General features: G+C 38.3%; 1 protein-coding gene across 1 annotated transcript in view; it reads right to left on the minus strand.

The window, feature by feature from the left end:
- The window catches only part of LOC144246307 (uncharacterized), a 304,135-nt gene that overhangs the window by 209,010 nt on the left and 70,827 nt on the right, over positions 1 to 24,298 (minus strand). Inside the window, exon 3 of the mRNA XM_077783235.1 lies at positions 3,410 to 3,488. The gene's annotated coding sequence lies outside the window, so the exon portion shown is untranslated. The remainder of the gene's footprint in view (positions 1 to 3,409; positions 3,489 to 24,298) is intronic.

Below are 24,298 nucleotides of genomic sequence, written 5' to 3' on the forward strand. Positions count from 1 at the left end.
CACGTGATGTTATCACACATACTGCTTTTTTTTAACTGGTAAAGTATCACAGGAGTTTATGCAATACATATTCTGAGAGGACTCACAGATCTCTATCATTTAACTAGGAAAATTCTTCTCATATTCACTCAGGTCTCTATCAGGATACAGTAGTTTGGTAATTGCTGAATTCTTTTCCATGTGTTCACCTAGCCTGTGAAGGTAACAGTCCATGGTAACTTTTTCACAGGTGAGATAATAAAATGGCAAAATACAAAGTCTGCAGCACCTGAGTGAATAAAGAACATAAAGAAGGCCTTTCTCACATTATTTCTCCCTCAACAAAGAAGCTACAGCTTTTACTTTTTGCTAACTCCCTCCAGCAACCCAAGACTTGCCAACCAATGGCTGTGGGTGAGCATAAATCTGTGGGTTTCAGCCGATGGGCACAATGAATGGCTTCGAGTTCATTTGAAATGGAAAAAAAATAGGGAGCTAATTTTGATAAGAGAATGAGTTTAAAGGTCTCAGGAACAGGAAAGAATGCAAGCAAAGAGACAGGAATGAGACAATGAAATTATTACGAATGTTCTGAAAAAAAATACAAAGCACCTCAGGAAGAGGAGGTTATGCAAGAGTGAGGACAAGGGAGGAAGCAAGGGAACACACTGGCAAAAAACACTGAGAAAGACTTCTGGAAAAGCACAGCAAAGGAAAAAGTGTACATTTACAGGTCTCCTTCTTAGATAAACATTCCATTCCCTCCACTGTTAACATTTTAATATTTTTTTCATTGGCTGCAAAAGAATTCTTGAGGTTCTTCCAGCCCACCACTACAACATAGAGTAGATAGGACAGAGAATCTCTTAACAAGTGACAGGATCGACATCACAGCTTATGATCATATTTTACCAACAGCTTGAAAAAACCTTTACCACGTCTTTCTTCTGACTTGCTAAAAACCAAATAAATGAAAACCTGCACCTGTCCTAGAAAGGCAGAACCTACAAACAGCAGCAGCTGCCCATTAAATTGTTTGTGGCTGAGAAAATGAACCGAGATTAGGAAAAACCAGGTAATCTTCAATTTACCAGTTCACTGGTCTCTAGGTGTCAACACTCCTTATAAGTTTATTAAGCCAACAACCAGTCTTTCAATCCATTAGCTAGATCTCTTCAAATTTCTTGTGCTGAAATGTGTAATTAAAAGTGTTTGGTTGTCACATTGTTTGTTCTGCAGTCACAAGAGCTAATCCATTTCCATGTTCCAGTTAGCTAGCCTGGGGATGTCTGTATTTATTGATCATCTAGTGCTAAGCAATTGAGTCAATGACATTTAGAGGCACACAAGACTGTTGTAACTCAAAAAGTCTGTTCCTGTGCACACTATAAAACAGCTGAACTCAATGTAAGCAATTGCACGAGTCCAAAAGAAAACGGAGTAAGAGAAGGTTAGCTGGAAATTCTAATCACCTTGTCTCACAATTCTTTATGTAACTTTTCCAGAAATACACCATGAAAATCAGGCAAGTGTGAACAGGTGTGTGGTGTATACTAAACCCTTTTTAATATCCTGGTTACTGAGCTGGAATCCCAAACAGCCAGAACCCTGTGACCTCAGAGCTCACAGTGCTCCCTGAATTGCTCAATTCAATAGGAACCATTAATACCAACATCACGGGATCACTTACGCATCAAGGCAACACTCATCCTGCTTTTGGGAACAGCTTTGTTCTTCCCCTGGGGTAAGAGCAGCATGTCATCCTTGGCAATGGAATCAGTCTGTGACCACCTGACCGCTTCTAGAAACCCCAGCCAGTGACTGCCAGTGCAAATGTCTCACCGCCCTATGGATGCAACTCCAAAATCAGTCATGGATGGCAGTACAGTTTGGAATACAAAAGGGATGTCTACACTTCAAGGCTGAATACATGCCACTGAGCTGGATTTACAACCAATATGAATTCCATCACCACAGAAACCAGGTACTCTTGAAGCTTGAAACATGTCCAAACATTTACTTGATCTTATAAGCATACATATCTAGATTTCAAGTACAAACAAAATCTGAATTTTGCATTGCTGTTATTCTTTCAGCTGGAGAAAACAGAGAGAATATTGTTTTGGATTATATGATGGAAGTAGTAGCAATTTAACTGAGATTTATATCTTACTAAAACAACCAAGTTGAAGCATAACTGAGAGCCTGAACCTAAAAATTATCAAAGTAGGATTCATTATGTGGATCACCAAAAGCTGGATACATAAAGTCTCATTTATACTTGGGTACCTATTCCAAGCCAGTCATTCTACCTCTTTCTGTAGCCAGCCATTCCAAAGGCAACCTCCTAAGGCCTGTGTAGAGCACCTGCTTTGGGATGGCCCAGGGAGGCATCAAGCCATCAGAGGGCTAAAGCCACACAACAGGAACCTGAGAGCTGCTGTTGCTATGGTCCCCTGACTGCCCACACCACTGCAAGGACACAGCGAGAGCCTACAGCCAGCCCCAGGCATCTGGGCTAGCCAGATTCCAAAATATCACCTGCTGATCACCAGACCCAGCCTTTCTCAAAAATCTTGTATTAAAAAATACAGAAAAGGTATCTTTATTAATATTGCTCTTTACAGAGCTCTACAACTATGATGCGCTTGCCATTTTTTTAAAAAAGAGTGAAGTTTAATTTATGTATGCTTTATTCTGGTTCAACATTAAAAATATTTTATCTTCTTCATCTGGTTTAAAATTGAACAACAAAAGGTGTATGAGAGTTTGAAAAACAACCTCTGCACATTTTCTAGGATGATAATTGAATTTTTGGTTTGCTGTTCAGGCACGTAATTTTTGAAAGGGATATTCATGGTAAAAAACAACTGGGAGAGAAACACAACTATAACTATTTCTGAGAAAAATGCAGTTTGTGAAAAAGATGCTTTATGTCTTCTTTACAAGGAAAATTAACCACAAGAAAGACAGAAATTTTATATTACGATAAATTTTTAATACCCTGCATGCAAAATACTTATGTTAAATGAGGCATTAAAAAAAGAAAAAAGAGATAATATTTCACTGCCACACCATCAAAAGCTGATGCATAATTAGAGAAAAGGCACAAGACTTGAATTTCATGGCAAAAGAAGAAAATAGTGCAATGAAAAAGTCCATAGACATGTGTGAATGTTAGCCAGTTCCTCAATTTGTATCTGTTTGAATTTGCAGAGCCCTTTTTCTCTACAAATAAAACAAGTGTTTGAGGCACCCTTCTCTCCTTCTTATTTCCTGTATCCATTGAATTAAATTGTAATAGATTACTTTAGAAAAAACTTAGATTCCCATCTAGCTTTCTAGGTAATTAACTCTTTTCAAAGCCAAATAATAACATTATAGCAAGAACATTCTGCTGTGAGACAGGTGTGTGGTATCTGGAACATACCTGCCATCCCAGTGAAATCCAGGCACGGCGTCCTGACATTTGTGTGGCACTGACCAGTCCTAATTCAGCAATTCAGGGCCTAAGAAACAGAAGCAAAACCAGCCATCAGCATCCACATCTGCACTGTTTGAGCACAGAGGCCTCTTCCCTGCCACCCTACAATTCCCTGCCCCTAAGGGCTCTTTGTTCCACAGCAGGAAAGGCAAGAGCATGCAGACCTCACCTGGGCTTGCCCAGGGCAACAGTGGGATCTGCAAACAGCAGTGAAGGCTCCGTGTGACTGCAGCATCCTGCCAAACACCACCTACCACCCTATGCTGCCAGGTATTTTTGTATAATACTTGAGAAAGAATTTCTAGCCAATATGCCTGTCTGCCATTGTATGGAAAATAATCCCATACAAATACGACAAGCAAAATATGCTTGCAAAGCAATAATAGATTTGGGGTTATGTAACGATGACATTTGAAATTTTATTATTTAATATTATCAAGTGAGACTAAATATTAATTGAGCAGTTTTGCACAAAATTGTAAGTCTCTCTAAAGATTAGAGCAAATGATATGAAGTTTAAGGTATTTTGAAATGAAAATATGTTGAAAGTAGTTATTTAAAAAGAAAAGTAGTCCTAAATATAAAAACTCAGAACTTGAAACAGCCTGGTATGTATTATAGCATGCATTATAACACCTAGGGGATGAAAAGCTAATGCCACAAAATTTATCAGTGGTGACAAACCTTCAGATGTGAAGTCAGAGTTGTTCTCAGACAATTGAGTGGAATGAAAGGCAATATCTGAGGCCTGGACAATCTGCTCATGACAGCCACAGAACTAATTTGCTATAGACACCTTCCTTCCTCTGCTGCTGAACATACTGGTCACTGTTTAATGTGGGACTCAAACGCTTGGAAATTTAAACAATATGCAACCAATATTTAAATAACTTCAAATAAAAGTAATGGAAGACCACTCAAATTGAATTTATGGGGTGAACACTTAAGATTGCTGTATTTGCTGAAAGTTTTTTTTTTTTTTAGTGAAATAAAATGCTGAAAGTTTTTTATTTTGCTAAACCAAACAGTTTTGGTTACAGAAGAGACACTTGAATTGGCAAAGAGCACTTAGATCTCACTGTGAAAAGTACTGTGAGCCCAAATAGAGACGTTATTTTATATTCCAAGGGACAATGAACTTGTAGTCAATTTAGAGGTGAAAAATATATACTGAAGGAATATTTTTATATTTGGTAAAGTTACGCATCTTGTAAAATTAAATATCTAAATCCAATTCTTAAATATTGATCTTATATAAGAACTTAACAGGTAATACTAAAATGACACTACATCTGAATGAAACCCTCTGTAAATATTTGTACTATTTTAAGTCATAAAAAATACATGCCCTGTATTAACTTTGTACAAACTAGTGAGATATTTGCAGGATAATGAGTTCTTTCAGTGTAAACCACTAAAATGCAGCAGACTAATTCCTCTCTTTTGGATGCTGTATCATACAGAACAGGAGCTGTGGAATACATTTTTACTCTCCTAAAATTCCCTAAGAATCTCTCATTGCCACTTGCAGTCATTCTCCAGCACAAAGTGAATTAGAAAGTGCTAGCTTACATTTCACTTCATTTAATTAAAGAAAATAAATGTTATTTCCTAGGCAGGCCAACACAATAAAAAATCCTAAATTTAATAGCTATTATAGTTTAACCTGTCAAGCAAAAACACTTTATAATGGCAAGCACTCCCGTCTGATATCCATGTGATACAAAGACATCTCTGTATCATGAATAAACCATGAGAATGCTGATGGAACTAGAATGGCTCCAGGTTATCACCAGAAATCCATTCTAGGTTGTGCATGCTACACAAGCTGTATAAATCTGAATGAAAAACCCCGAGTGAGTTGACAGCTCATATTCAGATGCAACATCTCATGCTTCAGTTTATGTGCCCACTGCCCCTTGTCCTGTCTGGGCACCACTGAAGAGAATCTGGTCCCATCCTCTTGATGCCCACCTTTCAGATACTTCATTGCATTCACAAGATCCCCTCACATTTGTCTCTTCTCCAGGATAAAATAGCCCAGCTTATTTCTCTTATTTGTGGTTTTACTAAAAAATAAAGTGCAAAGGAATTGTTGAAACTAATTATAGGAAAAATCCTGACCTGTGCAAAGGGCCTGTGAAAGATACTCAATACTACCTAAAACCCTTTTACTAAAATACTCAAAAATCTCTTGAGAGTTTTGTGCGAGAAGTGCACTATTTAGAAGGAAAAGCCTGGACATTTGTCAAGCATAAACTGCACAAAGGCCCCCAAAGAAAGGGAAGGAAGTCCTCTTCCTGCATTTTGAGTTTCCACTTCTACAGTGAAGAGACACTACACTGTAAAAAAACACTACTGATTCACCTTGCTGCCATGAACGCTGCACTGGGCAGCTCTGATTATAACAGATAAAGGAAAACTTAAATTCTACTTGTTTTCATCTGATCTAAAGAGGAGTCATTCTCTGGCACTCAAATCAACCCATCACTATGCTTTCATAAAAATGAGCTTCAAGAGTCCTCTGTAAAACTTGTCACCATTTCCTCACATTATATTTTCAGTGTGAAAAATACACAATAAAGGATGCTACTTCAAACATGATGGAAGGTAAAGTGAAAGGACAATAGAAAAGGAGAGAATCAATATTATCAAAAACATAGTATTGCAAGATAGTGTGTAGCTTAATAAAAGACAATACAATTTATGTGGCCTGTTTAATTACTGAGTTTGAGGCACTAGTATCCGTTTTTTATACAGTTAAATCAGTTAATCAGTCGATTAACAGTTAAAGCCATCTGCATATAAAAAAGCATGTTCATCAACACAAAACGAATAGATAGTTAAAAAACAGAAACACGGTTGGTCCTTTCTTTGCTTCACAGTACCTAACCACGAATGACCCCACCATACTTGCCCAAAAAAAAAGCAGCCAGCAAACACCCATGGTGGCTGGGTATTCATTCCCTGTTGTAGGGGAATGCCCAGTGCCCAGTCAGACCATGACCTGTGTACCTGTTGCACCTTTCACATGTGACACATGACAGAATACAGTTATTCCTACATGCTAACTTTAAAAAATCCCCCAAAACAACCAACCCCAAGCCTCTTTAATCTCTATAAAGTAAAACTTCAACAGGATTCACTTTCATGGTGTTAAAAGACAAAACAAAACGTACAAACTCGGCTTGGGCATTTTCTTTCATGAGGCATGGAAGAGCTCAATATAAATGAAAACTGGTTTTATTTGCAATGCCCACGGAAAGTTTTGCTCTAAAAACTCACAGTTGTGTGCATGCAGGGGTCTTGCCTCTTTGCCTCTCATATAGTGGATAAATTGCTCAGAATTCAGATTGCTATAGAGAAATATGGCCTCTGTAATTGCTATCAAGGTCAATGAGAAAAGGGTAAGTGCTTTAGTGATGGATATATAATTTACATCACCCTGGAGCAATGTTAACATGAATTTTCAACCTGTTTAATGTTTATTCAAATGCTGCAGTTGTGAGAAAATAAAGTTACCACCTGAGACTATTCGACAAAACTTTCTGTCTTCAAATACATACACTGCTTTTTTTCCAACCACCTACAGCAAGATTTAGAAAAACCAAAATTAAAGTCAAATGGCATCACCGTCCCTTTCAAGATATGAAAATGCCAAGATGCTCCATGTCAAAAACAACAAAAATGCAAAACTATAAATAGTAACTCTATTTTCTCACAATCTGGGGGTATGTTTTTTGTGCAATTAGTTAACTGTTGTTAACATTTATTTAATTAAGCTGAACCATCTCAATTCCAACACACAATCTGCAAAGTTCAGTCTCTGGACTACATCTGTTACCAAAATGCTGTTCAGAGAAAGCAGCTTTGTTTAGATTAGCCAGGAATATGTTCCCAGTGGATTTCAGTTAGAAGGATACATAGGTAGTGAAATGATAGATATATGTGATTAGGACTTTTGACCCAAGTGTACTTTATGTACTTTAAATTGCTTTATTTATCATTCCTATTTAGCACCTCCTTAAAGCCACTTGGCACAGTTCTGAGATCAAAGTGACCTTTTGCTAAAGAGCAAAATTGATGCATAGTTCATTCACCAAGCCAGAAAATACTACTGTTGATGATAGGAGAAAAGCAAAAATACCAAATTCACCTTCTTTCTTTGTTTTCCTTCACACCTCTAATTAGAAAGCACACAGCAGTGGGACTATGCTAAGTTTATCATAAGTGCAGGGAAAAAGAGGAAGTTACTGAATGTGCCCTTTTACAGCTCACAGCTTTGACCTGAGAAAACAAATCAGCCTGGTATTCTGAAGGTATTTATTTTAGCCTAAGAAATATAACATATTCTTCACACACCCAAGATGACATTACCTTCCTCAGAAAAAGATGTCTTGTCCAGTTTGCCAAAAATCTATTTCAACTCACGTACCTGGCTATCTCAGGAACAAAACTGACTCCTCCTAAGTCACTGAAATCCCACAGAACTATGCATTTGGTAAGATCACATTTCATGCAGCTCGTCTGCAATTTCGAAAACCAAAATGTGGACTCAGTTAGTGCCTTGGTTAAAAATACTTGGAAAAACAGTGCAAGTACCAAGGGGCATTAGAAGGTGATATAAAAATTCTGACCAAGAGTGCTGCAATGCCAGTAGATGTGATAGAGGAAGGCAAAGGCAATCTAAATTGCAGAACAACATTATCAAGCAAATATCATGTCACACTCTATGCGTACTGTAAGAGAAGAGCAAAGCAAGAACTAATTCAGAAGTGACTGTTTTCTTTTTCAGGGCATATCACTGAATCTCTGAGTTGGAAGGAACCTTTTGAGATCCCCTGCTTAAGCAGGGTCATCCAAGCCAGGCTACCCACAACCATGTCAAGTCTCGTTCTGATTCTCTCCATAACCTCTCTGGGCAGCCTGCTTTGGGTTTTGACTACCATTGCAAGAACAAACATTTTTCTTGTGCTTAGGAGAAATTTATGCTTTTTTTGTTTTGTTTTGTTTTTTTTTGTGCTTCTTGCCTGCCACTGGGGTCTACCAAGAAAAAGTACACTAGCAAGAAGAGCCTGGCTTCCTCATCTTCATCTTCTGAATAAACACCTCTGGTATGTATACACATTGATAAGACCAGAACCCCCTGAATTCCAAACCTTCCCTAGGCTGAAGAGTCCCAGCTCTTAATCTCTCTCCAGAAGAAAGATACTCCAGTGCTTTAGTAATTTTCACGTCTCTTTGCTGGATTCATGCCAGTATGTCCAAGCTTCCCTTTTATTTGAAATCCCAGGACAACACCCAGCACCCTAGATACCATCTCACCTGCTCAACCTGCTGTCCATGCTTTTCCTAATGCAGAGCCAGTTGCTTTGGCCCTCCTACTGCAACTGCGTGCTCCTGACTCGTGATCAACTTGGTGACCATCAGGATCCCAAGGTCCTTCTCTGCAGAGCTGCTTTCAAGCATATACTGGTGCATGGGATTGCTCCTCCCCAAGAGCAGGATTTTTTATTTCCCCTCACAGAGAGACTAGAGGCTCTTCTCTGCCATTTCCCCAGCATGTCCAGGTCCCTCTGGGTGGTGGCACAAGCACCTGGCACATCACTCATTCCTCACAGCTTTATATCATTACCAACTTGATGAGGGTGTGTACTGCCCCACCATCGAGGTCATTAATGAAGATGTTAATTGGTGCTGGCCACAGTACAGACCCCTGAGGCACCGCACTAGTAACTGGTCTCCAGCTGAACTTCCACCACTCATCACAACTGCCTGGGCCCAGCATCCTCAGTCCCCCTCAGTGTCCATTTATCCAACCCTTACTTCCTTGGCTGGTTCATTCCAGGCAGCATTAAAAGCCTTACTGAAGCCAAACTAAGCAGAATACATTGCTCTCATCCACCAAACTAGTCACCTCGTTATAGAAAGCCATCAAACTTCATAAGCACGATTTCCTCTTCACAAAACCAGGATGAAACCTCCTAACCATCTGTCCTTTACACTTCTGGAAATAGTTTCTAGGATTAGTTATTCCAGTACATCACTTCCTGAGGTAAGGCTGACCAGCCCACAGTTCTCCTTCTTGAAGACATCTGCTTTATCACAGCCTTCAGAAACCTCTCCTGAATACAGGAACCTTCCAGAGATAATGAAGATCAGCCTTACAGTGACACCAGCCAGCTCCCACAGAACTCATGGATGCGATGCCATGGGCCCCATGGACTTACAGACATCCAGTTTGCTCAAATGTTCCCTAACCTGATCCTCCTCCTCCAAGAATGAGTCTCTGTTGCTTCATACTTCTCTTTGGGTCTCAGGGACCTGGGTTTCCTGCAAACTTGTTTTTTCATTAGGGGATCTTAACTTATTGACCAAATCCAAAGCACTTCCACATCAAATCCTATTCCCAGCTCCTCCCCACAAAAGACTGCACGTGAACAGCAGCATTTTCTTCTGGTACTTCTCTACATGTAGTTATTTAAAGTTAGGAACTTTTATTGCAGTTCATGACAATAAGATGATGTATAGTAAAAAAAAAAAAAAAAAAAATCAATGGAAAATTTACGGAAGAGCAATTCCATTGACTGAACTATTCAAAAATAAAACCAAACAACACTCATTCAGCTTGAAGCAAGAGGCAGAGAAACATTATGTTTCTCTAGAAAACTTACATTGATTTTAAATAAGCCTTAAAATAGCCAACTACAATAATTACTTCCAACAGTGATGAAAATAAATACTACCCTTTCACATTAGAGAATTTTGACTGTTCTGTAGGATTCTTCCTTAATATGGAATGAAGGCACAAACAGACTAATTTGAAGACTAAAAATTAAAACATGAAAAATACTATTGTGGTGAGTCTCATGTGAAGTCCACCAGAAAATGCAGTCTGCCAAACTGGCACATTAAAATCTGTGCCCTTGAGATCAATCCAGTTCAATCTTTAACATAACAGTAAGTCAGGCCTGTACATAGGCTTATTTCAATGCTACACTTCTCCCTTCCAAATGTGCTGAAGTTGCACTATATTTCATTGGTAGAGTCTCTGTGAAAGGGGTTCTGAAGTGGAACCGCATTTCTCAGAAATGTGATTGTAAACCTGTGTGAGAGATGACCTGGGTTTGAGATTTCATGTGGCACCTTTGGCCACTCACACCCAGGTCAAAAAGGAGAAAATTAATACATTAGTACAGACATGGACAATACACAGGAACAGAGTGAAAGGCTGAGATTCTATTGATACTGCAAAAAACAGTGCTTTTCCCAGGGCCAGCTGGCAAACACCATTTCATGTACCACTGATGGAAACAACAACACGCTCTACAGGCATCCACACCTCCATTCTGTGATTACTAATAACATTTCTAATGAAGGTTTGAAAAATACCTTCAGGGATAGTGCCACGCAAGATTCTGACAGTGCCTCTGCATGATCATGACAACACGCCCAATAACCTTTGAGAAATCAGAAACTCTGTAATGCCAGACTTTGATTAAGGACAAACTTTGAAATCAGGAATCTTTGTTGTATATGCAAGAAGGCTGCACCATATTATATACATGCATCTGAAGTACCAGAAGTGTTCTTTCACACATGGAAAAATATTGTCTATTGAAGGACAAAAGAAAGTACGGATCCAAAATCTGTGCGCCAGACATGCTGGAAAACTGCATAAATATATGGAGGATGAGGGGGGGGGGGGAAATCAAACTCAACCCAAACCCACACAGTGACCAGCTGCAACAAGGCAACAAATACCTCAATGGGAAGCAACAGCTGGAAATAGTCAATTCCAGGACCTACTGCAGACAGAAGCAGAGATCCCAAAAATGCAACAGGCCTAGATGGAAGTGACAAGAAAATATGTTCTACAAAAATCAGCATATGAAATGGGTCTGTTTTTCAGTGTGCAGAGAACCAAATTACTAAATTATTTTTATTCTTCTTTTTCCATAAGTTTTAAAGTTGTTCTAACCATCTATTCCCCTTCCCTTCCTAGACTCCAACATTGTGATGCTGCAGTTAAGGAAATAAAAGTTTCTTCAATGTTCTTTGCTACAAATCTCTGTACTCAAATTTTGTGACAAGTGTTTGCATGTTACCTAAAACATCCAGAATTCTGTCATTAATCAACACAGTATCTACAGGGAAAAAAAAACAAACCTTTTTCCATCATAAAATAACTTATCTCACACATTTGTTTTCATTTCATATTATCTACCACGACAAAGAATCAGATAGCAGCATTTGCTTGTTTTCTTTATTTGTCATCTCATTTTTATGAGTCCTAAAGACTGCTAAGAAATACCCACCCTGGTATAAGGGGATGGTCTAAACAAACCCAAATTACAAACCTAGTTACAGCAGCAATTCCTCATGTCAATTTGCACAGATCCCCACTATTAGTCTGGATTTCTCTTGCATCAAAACCCACCTGGCAACATATGCACATCTTTTTTGTCAATCCTCTTTGGGAGGGAGAGCAACTCAAAGTTTACTGACATAATGGAAAGCTGGTATCTATGGAAGCCAGAGAGACGTGGGCAGAACATAATCCCCAAGCAGAGGACAGTAACGTTGGAGAAGAAACAGAAGGAAAGGCAGATCTTGCTGGTGGCATTAAGCAGGAAAGCCCAATGTAAAAAAGAGCTCAGCTAACCAAACCTCCAATTAACTGTAAAGATGCACATTTGCTCTGCTTGGCCTGTGTGTGGCTAGGAAGACTTGTTAACTCCCTGCAGCATGTTTGGACATTTTAATCACTTTGGGATCAAAACAATAATCCTGGCTTTCCTATGCAGTGGTAAAATACAGCATCAATAGGCTTTTCAAATACTATTTACATGGTATAACTCATTAAGTGCTGTTTCAGTGCCATTCTTCCATACACATAAAGGACATAATAGTGACTCCATTCCAAATTGAAAGAGTGACAGCTATTTAAAGGGGAGAGGCCACATACAGACACCAATTTAGTGGTGCTGAACCTGCCCACTCTAGATCTGAATCTGATCCAAAATACCAAACTGTAAGAGATATGCTATGGATTATGCTCTTTGCAAATATCTCTACTAAAAACAGTGACTCATGTTTGCAGTGAGCCAGAAGTTACATGTGATCTGAAAGCCATTGGAGCTTTTCTAATTTTACTACTCACCTACCTCCACTAACTCCCCTTATTGCTTTAATCATGGTAAATTCAGGATGTGATACACAATTTACCAACTCTTTCAATGAGTCTTAGCAAGTTCACTTCTTAAAAAAAAAAAAAAGAAAAGGCAAGGGGATAGAAGAGCAAGTTTTGCTTCTTTAAGTCCTTTGGTTTCCACACATTCAAATATGGGTGCATACAAAGCCCTGTGCTTTATAGCTGACTTTATAACTTACTTAGTGCAGCAGTAAGTGATTACAAGCATTCACTTTGCCTGTTATTTCTGCAATTTTCAAACAAAATTTTCCTTTGCCTAAAAGCACAGAGCCTGCATTTACATACAAGTCTCTTAAATGAGGATTCTGTTAAGAGTCTCTCTGAAATAAGCCTTAAAGACTGCTAATACCTGCTACGAGGCTCTCAGAATTGAGTCTCTCTTTGTACTTCTAGAAGAAGGAAAGAAATTTGCCTTCAAGAAACGCAAAGGGAAAGGTGGCAAACTGAGTAGATCCTTAGCCAAGAGGTTCTGTATCATTACACTGGGAAAAAATGGCTTCATTTATGCAGTAGATTGAGAAGTACAGAGAAGAATTACAGTCTGATAGTGAAAGAAAACAACATGCTGGTTGTAGCTGCTGTGACTCTTCCAAGAAGGAAAGTCAGAGCACAAGGAACAAGAAATTAAATGGAAAGGCAAAAGAGGAAACACAGACACCTGGAGAACAATAAAGTAAAGAAAAGAGACAGAGGTATCTCAACACACAGAGGAAAAAGAAGTGGCAAAGGATGCAGAAAAGGCGTCCAGGGAATTACATCTGCTGAGTAGAAGTCCTGTGCCAAATTTTCATTCAGGATGACAGATAAGCCTTGATGCTGCTTGCTGCCTCATATGCAAGATTTAATTTTTTTTTTTCCTTAGGGAAACAGACAATTCTCACCTGAATTTTTGTTTTTCAGAGTAACATGAAATGAACAACTGATTTTGCTTTTCTCACTGAACAATATGTCACAACAGAAATAAATGCATCTTGAAAGGACAGCTTTTAAATATTATTAAATAACATATTAGTGGATGGGGGAAGGCAGAGCTTACATTGACACAACGGCACCTGAGTAACACATGAAGCACACAAACCTTTGGTTGCAAATACAAAAAGCAATTTAGCCACTAGAATTCCATGCTAATTTTCTGCTTTCTCAGAGAAGAGGGGCTTGAAAACCTGCTACTGACATAGCAAACACAAAAGATGCACAGAAATGTTTGTGTTGGAAATATTAAACATTCGTGACCCATATTTGTGTAAATCAGACTGTTATTGAGTACTCTGGCCAAGTTCGCAAAAGTAAAAATTAACATTTACTTTTTTTTAAGGTTACAAAACATGCAATGATTTCCAGCAAATTTCAGCACTGTTACTGCATAAAATAAACCAAACAACTTGTAGACTGTACCTGGTTTTAAACTTGAGTACAGCTCACAATCTGAAACAAACACAAACAAGCTGAAAAAGTTAGCTCCTCAAACCCATACTCTGTGGACTGAGCTTTTCCTGTTTTACATGACTATTGCACATCAGGAATTAGTACCTAATATTACTTAGGGAAATTAAATTAAATATACAAGCCCAAGAAGCCATTTCATAGTAACTATTGTGTTATTTTTCTCCTAAGAAACATTAGAGTGTAAATACCTAGAATGTGACACTGAAACAGGAATGTTCCAAGCTATTTGCAGAATCTGAGCAGATACAAGGAACTGTTCTTCACAACTCCCTTGGCTCAGAAAGGTCAATCAGACACTTGCTAGTAGGAAAGGCATCCTGTAAATAGAGTCATGGTTTGGTGAGAGACTACAGTTAGGCTTGTAGGTTTTGGAAAGCAAAAATTGAAAGTATATGTTGGCAATTTTGGTTTATCAATCCAAAATTACTAAAGATCTAGTCTGTGAAACATGAAAACTGACAGCTCTTTTCCCTTTTTTCATCTTGGGTTTTTGGGCCTTTAGTTTTGTTAACTATTGGTCTTCATTATGCTGTTATACTGTGATGATTAGTCACCTCCAATACACCAGATTCTCTATCTTCAAATTTGATGTCAAATTTCAATTAAGAAGTAAAGCAATTTAACACAAGAGAAAACTTGATCTCAAATTGTTCAGACAAAAACTTTTGTGCAAAATGCAGGCCAACCCAAATACAAGTCAAATTACTCCTTCAGTTCATCAGTCTTTTCATCACCAGTACAGTGATTTTATAGACATAGTCAGAAAACTAATATAAATGGTCACAAACATCAAAGCAAATTCTCAGTTTTTATCTGAGCAAATTCCAGCTGATTCTTCATGTCATGGTCACCTAGTTGTAATTAGAAATACCTCTGGCAAAGGCCACTGTAAGGGAATACACATAATATATTAGGTATAATCTGTGAAAATGACGATACGTGTCTCTTTATAACAAGCAATATAAAAAGGATTGAGTACGGTTTGTGATAAGTATTTATGCATAATTTGTTCTAGTTTAGCACTTTTTAGACACTATGAGATCATTGTTAATTCCAAACCTCTTGATGTAGTTAGCCTGATTATAAGAGTATCACATTCCCACTTGGGCACAAGAGAAACAGAATGCTGAGCATCACCCCTCAGACCCTTCCCAAAGGCACCATCCAGTGTTTCACTGAAGATCTTAAACTCTAATAACACAAAATTCTAGCCATTAAAGACCTTGACACATGAACATATGCACTTACTGCTTTAACAAAAATCTAACTCAAAGCTGTAGCTCTCCGGAATAAATTGATTCTTTGTTTTACTTTGTCCCCACCTAGGCAATAAGAGATATTAGAACTGAATATAAGGAACATAATTATTTACAGATTGTATTAATTACCTTATTAATTATGTTAATAATGATGCAAAACAAAGAATATTCAAGACTTTACAATGGACCCAGATGTTCATTTGTGTTAATGGCAGCAAACACATACACATTGCTGCCAGAGTAGGAACCTAAAATGGAATTTCTTCTAAGTAAATTAACAAAATTTCCTTCCCTCAATTTGCTCCTTAGTGGAACAGCTAACATGGCAAACCTGCTGTCTAACCACAATAAAAATTCCAGTGAATCCCTGCATTAATGTTCCAGTAGGTATGCAGCAGAAGAACTGTGTCAGACAAACTTTAAATTAAACCTGAAATACAGGACATTATATTTTAAAAAAAAACCTGTTTGTACAAAGCATCCAGCATTGAAAGAATATGAAACACACAATGTTGTCTACTCTCAGCTAAAATACAGAAAAAAAATATGCTTACTAAATTTACTGCCTAAATTCTCCATGTCCCCACAGGGTTTCACCACTGCTGCATTCCCTTTACAGCCAAGAGATGAAAGCAGTAATTGCTGAGTATTCAGATGGTTGCAACAGTGAGGTCTGGAATCCCAGTCACTCATTTAGATCTGAGCAAAGCCCCGTGATCTTATGCAACAATTGTTTCATGGATTGCATCACACTTTTACTTCATGTAAGATTATGATTATTTTAAGTACAGAATTAAGTCTTTTCAGATGCAGGTCTGAACTGACAGTACAAATGAGCAGCCGTTCCACTGGGTGGTTTAAGTAATATACCTCTTCCATGGAAAGCAGGGAGTTTGTAGTGGTGACACCAACAAGAAATATAATCTTTCTGTTGAAAGGTGTAAGACATAGCTGGAGCCATAAATCATTAGCTGTTTTGAAGGCCAAACTCAGAAACATGCTTTGCTTTTTCTCAGCTTACCAACACCCATCCTCAGCAGTGACAAAACAGCTCTTCCAACAGGTCTTTTTCCACAGGACCTGCTGCAGTGATTTAGGGCACTCGCTAGGTCCTGTAAAACTTTCTCCTTCATCTTTGGATCACTAAATTTTATTTTTTTTTTTAATTCTCTCCATACTCAACACTTCACAACAGCACTGCAATGACATGACCTCTGTCTCTGCAAAACAGGACTTAATCACCTCAGCAGAGGCAAGACCAGGACAAAGTAAACCCTCCTAGGGCAGGGCTGTACTGCCTCTGATGAAGATAAGGCAGTTCTTTTCTTTATTAAGACACTTCCTTTTTGCAAACTTCTCTTAAAAACTTGCTGAGTGTGGACAATCCTCCAACAATTTCATTTTATCAAGGACAGCCCAGGTTTCTCTTTCCCCATATGATACTCCACAAATGCTGCCAACAATCATTATGCTTCCCACTACCAGCCAGGAGTTTGTCTGCAGTTCTGATGCCTCAGGGCTGCACAGGGCCTGGGAAAGCCTATAGAGAAGTCCTTGAATAAAACCACAGTATCTAAGGGGGCACCCTCTGTCAAGCCTGGCAATAGTTCAGAGGTTATTAGCTGGGTCACAACAGACAGACGTGGGACAACTGAGTAAGTCTCATCTCCTTAGGAAATCCAGTTGAAGCAAAAGTTTGGGATGCTATTAAAGGTTTTCTCTGCAAAATCTAAGTCTGAAGTTCAACACAACAGCACAGCAACCTTTGCTGGTTGCTGAATCTCAGTCTGAAAGTCTGAGAGAGAACTAGCACAAAGCTTCTGTGGTACATGGAAGGCGAAACATGTTAAAACTCTGGTTTTATGCATTTACGAAAGCAGACAGGAATCACTGGCCAAAAAGTTTCTAAATATAAAAGACAAGTTTTAGACACTGGAATGATTAAAATGAACATCATAGGTGAAAACTTTGCAAGACCAACCCTAATGTGGAAAAGTATGCGTTTTAGGCAAAATCATAAATACTAACCTGCATGAATGAAATCCAGAACTACTAATTAAAAAAAAAAAAAAAATCTGAGTTACTAGTGCCATTTTCTTTGTTTCCTGTTGTGTTCCTTGGTTGACTTGCAGTCCCAGATAGGGTCTGATCCAGTAAATGTTTCCAGATGTAAGGCTTGTATTTAATACTCCACCTAGAAGTAAATCTTATTCCCACTAGTTATTGTTTGTATAACCCTTCAGAGTTCAGCCTTAAAGTAAAAAAAAAAGGGGGGAAGAGGGAAGTAAAAAAGTAAGTCCATATCTATTGGAAAGTTAACTTCTTACTCGCTGTCTAAGAGAAGGGAACACAGACCTAGGCCATCAGTCAAGATCTGCAGATCATCCGTTTTAGTAAGATAAAACTCACGCTGACTTCCATGGAACACAGGACCTCCCCCGGTCATTGCCAACCTGACACACCTACCCAGGAAGGAGAGTGTGGGGCAGACAGTGACCATCTCCTGACCCTGCCCACTGCTCTGAGAAATAGCACAGCTTCCAGGGCATCATTCTACCACTCACGCACCTGCGATGGGACAGAAGGAAGCGGCTACCCAAACGCCACAGCACAGACAGAGAGGAGGAGGTTCACCCCCTGCAGCACTCCTGCGCTACCCAACACGTGGGGCACAGCAGATCCCTTCCCACACCATCTAGAAGCCTTTAGGGCATCGACTCAGTGACTCCAGGCTTCCCTATCGCTTCTCAACCTCCCTTGAAACTCAGGCCACAGACCCAACAAGACATGGCAATGCTAAAAGCTACTTTCAGAAAACTCCTGCAATCAGATCTATGATGCTGTCACACTGCATGCCAACATAAGAAATCAAATTAATCCTTTCAACATTGGCAAGAAGCCATAATGGGATCACTAAGACTTAACCTTCTGCAAAACAGAAATGACTTCTACTTGTATCCAGAAATCCAGTGCCTCTCAGATAATTTACCTTTCCCAAACAAACACTAATAAATATACACACTACAGAAGAGTATGCCTCTAAGAGTATGTTCAGAGATCCTGGGAGAAATCTGCTTTGTGCTCTTTCCTGTTCCTTTCAACAGCATAACTGACTTTTTTTGAGCTACATCCTTTGAAGAAATCAAGCTTTTCTCCTACAAATAATTTTAAAGTTGCCCTATTAATGTGAACACCAGAAATAAGAAAACCGAAAAGTCAGAGTAATAGAACATTCCAGACAGTTTATTAAATAAAATACAGCAGCACCTCTTGGGTGCTGGAAGCGTTCATGCTTCAGCGTAATGGCTTTACAGCAGCCCCGTCATGTGTTAATGATTACATATATTCATTCACTACCAAAAATAGTTTCCTCTAGAATTATGCACAAAGAACATTTGTCCACAGTGAATTTCAAGCTTGGCTAGTCTGCTTGGGTTACAGTTACTCCTAATTTTACAGTGGCAAAAGTCCAGAAGTCTACTTTGTGCTAGCAGTTTATCTTTTATGTCAGAATACGTTCTCCAGTCATTCAAAAGTTGGGAAAGCAGCAGCACCTACAAACTGACATCTTTTCTGATGGAGTTACCATAACACACACATTACCATAACAAAATCCCAATTATCTTATCTGAAAAAGCATTTCTGTCTCTCCTTCACACCCCCCCCAATTTTGATCAACTTGGGAAACCACAAGTAGGATCTTCCTGATCACTTTCACATGCCTTAAGCAATAAGTACATGCTATCAAGACCGAAACATTTCCAAGATTAGTTTACAAGCTACAAAACCAGTAGAAAAGGAAACATCCAACAAAAAATTATGTGTATTTTTTTAATATGTCCACTGTCTTACAAAATATGAGTGCTGAAGTGGTGGGGGAAAGCTGCTGCACATCTTTCTAAGTACAGACATATATTACTTAAGGTGTAAAATATTTTAGATATATTTGAAAAGTTAGCCACATAGAAGCCTCTCAAAGATTTCTCCTGTGCTGCTTTGAAGACATCTATTCTCCCCCTCTCCCCTCCTTTTTTTTTGGATTCAGAGAAAAATTGCTCCATTCCTGCTTGGAATCCAAAGGAGAACAGGAAGTAACGTCTGAGCTCCATAGAGATTCATTTTTATTTGCTTACAGGACGTGGCGGATTCAAAAACTGGCTTCATTTTCCAGTATCCTTAAAGGACCTGACTTTTTATTTTTTTCTTTTTGGCAGGGAGCATGGTTGGAACTTCAAGTTCAGCCAAAATAGACAATAAAACAGTAAGAAGGCATAATGCCAAAAATGCAAAGGCAGCAGCGTCCAGAGCATAATTCCACCCTTTTTTCTCTCCCCCCCCGCAATGATTTACAGAGGAAAATGTAAAAAACAAAAAACCTTCTTTGTCCTAGAATGAACTCATATTTTAACAGCCTACAAACATCTCAGACCCACTGGAGGAAAGCTAAAGAATGATATTGCTCATTTAAGATGACAGATTTTTTTTTAATCCATATGTTTTATTGTTATGTTCTTCTGAATATCCTACTTTGTTCTCCTTCTTTTGAGAAAACATTTGTATGAAGTAACAACATGTGGAATCTCTCACACAACACAATATGAAATTTGGTTCAATTTTTTCCTCCTAGCTCATGATACACACTTTTAGACATTATTCTCACCAGAAGTATGCCTGTGTTAGCCTCTAAACCAAAACAGTCCCAATTAATTAAAAAATCTCATTTGCTGTAGAAAAGATTTTTTTTTCTTTTTGGGAGGGTCTAAGTTGCAAATAATGCTCTGAAAATGATATGCAATGACCAAAAAAATAAGTAAAGCTTCTTTGTGAGGCTATGTGCAAATGTTTCCTCACGTTTTCAACAGGAAGCTAGGCAGGATGAGTCTGCGGGAAGGTCTGGAAACTGTATAGCAAAATTGGAGGGAAAGACAAAAATAGATTTTAAAGAGGATATTGTCTTCCTTACTGCATTAATCGTTGTTTGGAATTAGAAGCTAACTATTCAGTGTTTCCTTTCCATCATATAAAATTGAACCTATATAATTTGCAGAAAATATCCAGAAGCCACACAGTGCCTTCTATTTATTAACAAGAGTCAAAGAACCACCTCTGTGGAAGCTTGTGTCTAACTTGGAAACCAGAAAATGGCCAGTTCCTTTAAATAGGAAGTGCAAAGTGCACCTGAAAAACATTAACTTTTTCCTTTTAAAGAGAGGAAAGAAAAAATAACTACGGCATGTGCATTAAAAACAATTAAACTGTTAGTTGAAGACAAAAGGGTAGACATTCTGGCAGGGTGCAAAATATTTTTGCAAAGCATTTGTGAGGCCAAACACTAGAAATGTGTGTGACTGTAAGGAAAAAGACAGAGAACGCCATCAAATCACCAAGAATTTGAACAGATGGTTTTCCAAGGAATTGTGGTGCGAGATCACTTTGAAACAGGTGAGACAAAATGGCACAGCAAACTGAGCTAGGGAAAATACAACTCTTCCAGCAGGATTAGTAGGTGCACAGTACAATTAGCAATTAGGAGTAAAAGGGAAAAAAAAACCCAACTTCTGAGTTAAGTTACATGGCTATGGTATTTCAGGTTGCCCCATTCAGAGAAGAAAACACAGCAGGTACACTAAGTTTAAATATAAAACAGATGGCATCTGCACAAACTTTTGCTGATCCTGGAAACAGAAAAAGGCTAAACAAAACCCCCCAAAAACTTCACACCCAATGCAGACAATCAGGAAAATAAACCCAGAAAGGATGAAACCATTGGCTGCTACAGATTCTTTATCAAATCCCTGCAATTTTAAAATTATGAATGTTAGCTTGCCTATTTGAATGCTTCAGTATGCATGAGAGATGTATTTTGCTTACTGTCACATCAAAAACCACATGACATTACTACAGCAAAGACCACACAGCACTGTGGACTAATGTGGCCTTCTAAAGGAAAAAAAGGAAAAAAAAAAAGAAAAAAAAAAGGAAAAAAAAAAAAAAAAAAAAAAAAAAAAAAGAAAAAACCCAAAATGGAAGATAACATTACAGCTGCTAAAAATAGCTGCTAAAAATATATCCACTAGGATCTTTCTAGAGGAAAAATTAGGTTTTTGATTATAGATGGCCTGGACAGAAAGCACAACTTCATCTGAATCATTATGCCTCTTGTGAAAATTCAGTTCCCAGTCCATTTTGTATCCATCCTACACAGGATGTCCAGCTTGCTGGCTGAAGGGACCTGCAGGGAGAGTTAGGGAAATGCACAAAGCAACACATTTCTCACCTGCTCAAGCATCTCTCCCTGCCTTCCAGCCTGGCTGGGTGCTGTGACACCTGGACACCTCTCGAGCTCTGTGCTGCACTGACCAACATGCACTGATTTGAGGCAATTCCCAACCATTTTGCATCTATTTGTCTCCAACCACAAGGCTGACCCCTTGTACAAAAGAGAGCACATAAGAGCAGTTTAAATTTTCAAACACTTTCTGTGTGAATTTTTTTACATTGTCAACTTAAATCCCAAACTTCCCTCAAAACTGAACTCTCCACTTTACCCCACAGCTAAATGAGAGGTCAGTCTGCAGCTCTAGCCTGAAGTCATACACCACAAATAACAACCATTTGTACAACAAAGTTAGTGTGACTCCTCAGGACACTACAAACCCAGCACAGCAGATGCACTGAGGCATTTTAAAGCAGAACAATATTGTTGCAATATGCCCCAGTGATATCAATACATTTTGGGTCTGTAAATGCAAATTATGATTATAGCCAAAGAACCTGGAGATGCATGCTCAAAGTCAGGGCTGTTAGTAGTTTGGGCTTGGTGTTGATTGCAGGTGAGGTGGGGGACAGTGTTTGGTTTAGGTTTTATTTTCAGGTTATTTTTCTCTGTTTTGCTGATTTCTTATGTATGTACAAACCCTAGTGGGAAAGACAGCATATTGGAATCTATCCACTGCTTTTGCAGTGACGTCAGATGAAAGGGCTCATCTAAATTCCAGGAGCAGCAAAGTACAAAAAGAGCTGATTTTAGAGCTGAATAATTTTCACTCTAAGAGGACTCACTCGGCATTAACAGAGATCCTGTATGTGTTTATTTACTGGTACCATGTTCTCTGTTAACAACCCAAGAAGAAAAAAAGCCCATCCCCACATGCTCTTTATCAGCCTCAGGAACACACTGCTCAAACGACAGCAGAATGGTTAAGTGGCCTAGTGGGCCTACAAGCAAGAAAGAGAGCTAAGACCAGAGGAACGGGAACCAAGCCAATTGTCTAGACAGCAGGCAAAAAAACATGCCTGCTAAATTTAATCAGCTGCCTCCTTTACTTTGTAAAGTGAATGGGTAGATTAGAGACAGGGTGACACATAATTTGTGATTGAAATTGCTTGTTTAATCATAATTTAAAAAGAGATGAACTTATCCCAGTTCCATATCCATCATTCTTATATGTACACATAAACCAAGAGCCATCTTCACAATAAACAGCAGCTGATGAAAGCCTCCAGCTTCAGCAGTGGCTCTGCGCTCCCTGTATCTTTATAGATTCTTTTGCTCATCCCCTCACTTGCCTTTACAAGCTAAAAAGAAGCCTTTTTTCAAGCTACCATAAGTTTTCTGCTCTTTACAGTGGGTCTTTCAAGATTCAGACTGGCAGCTTCTTTCTTGAGAAGGGGGCAAAGTTGGCAAAGGGCAAATAACATGATTTATAACATCTACTAACTAGGATCCATTGCCCAGACTGTGGTACAGAACAGCTGGCAGGACAGTGAACAATAGTTCTTATTAGAAGTCTGCTATTTAAGCCCAGTAAGTATATCCAAAATTTGATCCAAAGCCCTTAGAGGAAACATGGTGAAATTCTAAAACATTAGGGGAGGTGGGAGACAGGCATGGGGAGAAATCTTCCTTTGGTGGCATAGATGTCTGTAAGTCTTAAAACCCAATTTAACCTTGCTCTAAAATTTAAGGTGAAATTGTGATTACAGACTTCACGCAGTACATCACCAGTGGGACAGAAAACAGAAAAAAAGGAACCTTAGAAACATTCAGAGCTAGAGCAGAAAACTATCAATCCCAAAATGGTCTTAATGTAATTTCTTAAGTTGCACCTCTCACCACCATTTCTGTCTTAAATGACTGAGATTTGAGAAACAGGAAAATAAGCTGGTAAGATTATTTCTGGTCACTTTTAATCTGTAAAACAACCACTGAGAATACCAGTGGAAATTTTAATGAACATTTGAATATTACCCAATACTTTTGTTTAAAGTTTCAGCTCCTCACATACTTTGGTTACACTGCTTATGACAGCAAAAATAACTCTCAAGCAACTGTATACAGAATTGACATTTTTGCTTAAATCTATTTTAAAAAGTATTCAAATTAAATATGTAATACTGAAATAGTCAACCTTATAATTAATAACTCCCTTAGATTTGGGGTTTGGAATTTTTTTTCAGAAAATATCATATTACTTTATATTACTTTCTCTGGTTAAAATATAATAGTGTATTACAACAGACTTTTTAAAAACAGAGAATGGTTTCAATTTACATGCAGTGTGAGGATACTGTAAAAAGTTAAAATCTTTACACTTATTTTAATGTAAAATAACTAAAACATATTTAGAATAAATTTTCAATATATCTAGATTAAAAAGAATACTCCCATGAATATGCTGGGCAGTGCTTTCTGAGACACTCCAGTGAGTTACAAGCTTATTCATTCCAATAGCAACAGCTAAAATGCAGAATATACACAGAAAACATATTCAAAGTTCATAATCACAAGCACTGATGTTAAAAATCCTATGTCCTGCACTTAAGACTCAGTGAACATATACACCATACCATAAAATTCACACTGCAGTTCAAATAACTCCTATTTCACATGATGTCAGAAGTGACAGAACAAAA

The sequence above is a fragment of the Lonchura striata genome, chromosome 5 (assembly GCF_046129695.1).
Source record: "Lonchura striata isolate bLonStr1 chromosome 5, bLonStr1.mat, whole genome shotgun sequence".
NCBI classification, from domain to species: domain Eukaryota; kingdom Metazoa; phylum Chordata; class Aves; order Passeriformes; family Estrildidae; genus Lonchura; species Lonchura striata.